The sequence below is a fragment of the Staurois parvus genome, unplaced genomic scaffold, assembly GCF_062004578.1.
Source record: "Staurois parvus isolate SC_StPar_1 unplaced genomic scaffold, SC_StPar_1.0 ptg000390l, whole genome shotgun sequence".
Classification (NCBI taxonomy): Eukaryota; Metazoa; Chordata; class Amphibia; order Anura; family Ranidae; genus Staurois; species Staurois parvus.
Genome location: NW_028318186.1, coordinates 6621055 through 6625802, shown reverse-complemented (window position 1 = coordinate 6625802; position 4748 = coordinate 6621055).

Sequence of the window (4748 nt, the reverse complement as noted above, 5' to 3'; positions counted from 1 at the left end):
GCCACATTCCCAAACATACCCACTATAGACTCCTAGATGTCTCTCAGAATGTTGGTGTATTCTAAAATCAATACTAAAATATTAGTCACAATCATCATGCTGAGAGAGAGTAATGGAAACCCCTTCACAAAAAGCACTGGAAATAGGAAGGGGAAGTAAGACCCCCGCAGTCTGTCCCCTAAATAATCTTAGTGACTGCGGTGAAGAATACACAATCAGGTGCAGGGAAAATAAAAATGTAAAAAAATCAGCTTTTTTGCTTGCACATGATTGGATGATGGAAATCAGCAGAGCTTCACCATATTCACTAAGCTCTGGGGAAAATTAGTGTAACTGCACTTGCAAAGTGCACAGTCTATTTGACTTAAGTAAATCAACCCTGATGAACAGGGGCGGACTGGCAACTCATGGGGCCCCCGAGCAATAGGGGATCATGGGGCCCCTGTGTCCTTGCCCAAACTCAAAAAAGCCTATGAAAAAGGTGCCAGGGGCATCTCATAGGGCCCCCTACTGACCCCGGGCCCTCAGGCAGTGCCCGAGTTTCCAAATGGTCAGTCCTCCCCTGCTGATGACACAGAACAGATCAGAAATGGAATGAAAAAACATCTTAGCCAGTATTTGCAAAGCCCCTTAACCAGTTCCCTGCCACACTATAGCAAAACCTCTGCTACCGGGTGACAGGGCAGCGTAAAATTATGTATATATGTGATTTTGCATTTCCGGGTAGGGGGCATGTGTGTGCACGCTGCCCTACCTGCGCCGCCTTTGGTGGCTACAGCTGTTGATCACCAGGTCCCAGTCGCAGAATCCCGGCCGGCATCTGGCAATCGCTGAAAAACACTGACAGGGGAGAAGTCTGTGTGTAAACAAGACAGATCTCTCCCGTGTCAGAACCGACATGCATAGCAGAGCAATAGAAAGCAGCATGCTTCCCTAGTAAAACACACCCAGCACATAGTAAAACGGCACACAGTTAACCCTTAGGTCGCCCCAGATGTTAACCAATTCCTGCCCAATGTTATTAGTACAGTGTCAGTGTTTTTTATTAGCACCGATCACTGTATTAGTGTCAATGGGATGTCAGTGGCAGTTAGTCAGTTCCCCCCAAGTGTCACAATGCCCACCACAGTATGCAATCCCATTTATAAGTCGCTGATTGCCGCCATTACTAGTATAAAAAAAAATTCCAGTATATAAACACCGCCATTAGACGCTATACCTTTCACGTAAACCAATTAATTTACATGTATTGGGATTTTTTTCTAGCAAAGACATGTTGTAGAATACATTTTGGCCTACATTTATGAAGAAATTAGATTTTTAAAAAATATTTTACTGGACGTGTTTTATTGCAAAAAGTCAAAAATATTGTTTGTTTTTCAAAATTGTTGGTCTTTTTTTGTTTATAGCACAAAAATTAAACACACAGGCGATCAAATACCACAGAAAGAAAGCTCTATTTGTGGGGAAAAAGGATATGAATTTAATGTGGGTGCAGCGTTGCATGACCATGCAATTGTCAGTTGAAGTAATGTGCCGTATTGCAAAAAATGGCCTGGTCAGGAAGGGTGGAGGGCAAGTAGTTAATACAGTCCACCCATAAAGGACTGTCAGACTGTTGAATATTTCGATTAAATACAAATTCTGTTCTGGGTTTTTTATCAAGCCCAACTCTGTTTCATATTCCATAATTCAGGCTTCAGCAATTCAATAATTCATTTTAGCAATCAGTTAAATTTGAAACACACCTATATTACAAAATCCAGCAGGCTAATGGAACATATTAGATATTCTAGAGACATATTTGTCTGCTTTATATCATAATTGGTCTCTATTGAATGGAAATTTTATTCTGTGCAATAATATGTTGGTTGTTGAATGGTTAAAACCTGTCAGATGTAGCCATGAATTTAGAAAAGTTGGTATTAAGGATGTGTCTACTGAGCATCTTAAACTAGTCTCTAGTTGCTTCAGCATACACTTCAGACCCTTTTATGGGATATTTAATTTCTATAAACACCCTCTCAAGGGACCATAAAAGATAGCTGCATTTGCAGTTCAACAAAAAAGCCACCAGGGCACTGAATAAGTAAATGTAACAAAGTTTAATGATACAACAATGTAGCAATTTACATGTCAACTTGCTTGAACCAGCTTCAGTATAGGAAATAGAGGTTCAGAAGCAAGAAGTGTGGACATGTGGAACTGGATGGTGAGAGCCCAGTCCATCAAGCTGAAAGTCTGATAGCAGCTGAAAACCTTTCTGGAAGATAAATTCATAGATCAGGGTAAGCAACTTTTTAGAGAAGGCTAGATTTACCTGAACAACATGGGAGAAGACAAATATCACTTGGCACTGTATCGCCCAATGTTGCCTCTTTACAACCTGATTTAAACCTCTAATTGCCGTACTACTGCACCACAATCACGTGCATTGCAAAGCAATTATAGGTTTTAATCAGACGGTGAGAATTCAACATATCACCTCTTCACAACTTGTCAAAAATGCTTGGGTTGCTTTTCAGAGGAGCAGCAGTGCCTTCTGTCCTTGCGAATGAGCCCTTAGTTGTATTTGTTGATGGCAATGTTAGGGCTGGTTCACACATGAGGTTGGAGGTGTTAAAATCTTGTGGTTCAGCCATGGTTTTACCATCCTCAGTCCTTACCCCCTTTAGCTGCAGAGGCAGTGGCCAAAGATGTAAATATGTACTGGCAGGAGTTATACTCCCTGTGACTTTTGGCGGGAGCTACCACCTATAGTCACAACCCTTTCAAGTGTTTGGGGTCACTCTGCAAGCACCCTGCAACTGAATGCAATGCACATGATTGCAGTGTGCTAGTGTGGGGTCCAAGGAGCGATAAAATTCCTCCTCGTGACCTGCTTTAACCTTTGGTTGCTGTATTGCACAAGGTTGCAGGGTGCTTGCAGAGTGGCCCCATTCACTTGAATGTATCATGCTTGGTGGGTGATACACCCGCCAATCGTTACGCAGCATTCATTTCCTGCTGTGTCCATGGCATGTTTGCACACCTGGCCACTGCAGATAAATATGGTGTAAATAAGCCTTACTTTCCTAAGCACCTTATAGTAGTTGCTTTCTTTTGTAAAGCTTGTGTTATGTCTCTGATGACATCAGTGTACTGCAGGCAAGATTGTGTAGATATATAAAATGCAGCGCTGTATGATATTAGCAAAAATGAATGACGGTTACAATATAAAAAGAAAAATCACAAATAAAATATCACAAATGAAATGCAGTCCTGTAATAGTGCTCGCTGTTTTTCTAGTGCAAATGATAGAAATGCGCACTAACCAGAAGTGTATTGATAATACGCATGTATATAAATATCCTGAAGATTCCCCTCTTTCTGGTCAGAATGTAGATAGAAACTGGAAAAATATGGAGATGAAGCGCCCTCGTGTGGTAAGGATGAGGTCCCACAGGCCAGAAGTGTCCTTGTAGAGATGTATAGAGTGAAAGGTTCCCCCTCTCTGGAGCTGGTAAAATGGTCACTCTGGGGCTGCAAAGGTTGAAAAGCCTCCAAAATCAAAGCTGGCCGCCGGGCCTCCACGTGGCGCCGACGGCGTGATGTCAACGACGTCCTGGGCTCCAGCTGACGCGTTTTGTGCGCACGCACTTCTTCTGAGGTAGAGCAGAGGAACGCCATGACAGTAGCGTCGTCCTTATATATCATGGCGCATGCGCACTTGATCGGCGCCATCTTGCCGGAGTCAGAGCGGCTGTGATAACCGAGTGCGCATGTGCGGCGCCATTTTACCATGGGCATAATACGATATCTCGTTACTAATGTGCTGAAAAAGATGACAGATCTCAAATCCTATATGGGGGTGCAAATAATAATGGATGATGTGAAGCTACTATATAGCTAGCCGATTCAGATGCAGCTATAAAAGTCCCTTTTGGAGAAAAAGGACCTAGTAGTGAGACCAGCTGATAAGGGTGGAGGAGTGGTAGTCTTAAACAAAAGTGACTATATGACAGAAGTATATAACATTCTTAAGGATACATCCACATATCAACTACTACATAAAAACCCTCTGTCAGAGGATAAACGTACTCTCAAGACTATCATTAAATCCGGGTATGATCAACTAATTGTGAATAAAAAAGAGAGTTTTTGTGCCCTAAAGCTCCCCGGTTACCTTTTCTGTACATTTTGCCCAAAATACATAAAAATCCGGTAAAGCCACCTGGCAGGCTGATAGTCAGTGGCATTAACTCATTATGTTCTAGAATAGGGGCTTATATCGATCATTACCTCCAACCCCTTGTATTACAAACACCGTCATATTTGAGGGACACCAAACATGTTCTTAATTCTATTAAAGATATTGCCACCTTCTCGTCTACATATTTGGTAACAGCAGATGTAGAGGCCCTTTATAGCAACATCAATCACACCATCGGAATGATAGCCGCTAAACACTATCTTACAAATGAGAGCACCCTAATCCCTCCAGATATTAACTTCATATTGGAACTTTTAAACTTCGCCATGACTAATAACTATATGTGGTTTGATAATAATTACTACTTACAGGTCAGAAGAGTTGCCATGGGTGCAAAATTTGCCCCCAGTTTAGCAAACCTTTTTATGTCTTACTGGGAAGAGGACAATATCTATGCCATGGAATGGCCTGAATTAACCTTTTACAAGCGACATATAGATGATGTCCTCCTGTTTTGGAACGATGCTGAACAATCACCTTTAAATTTTTTAAAAAC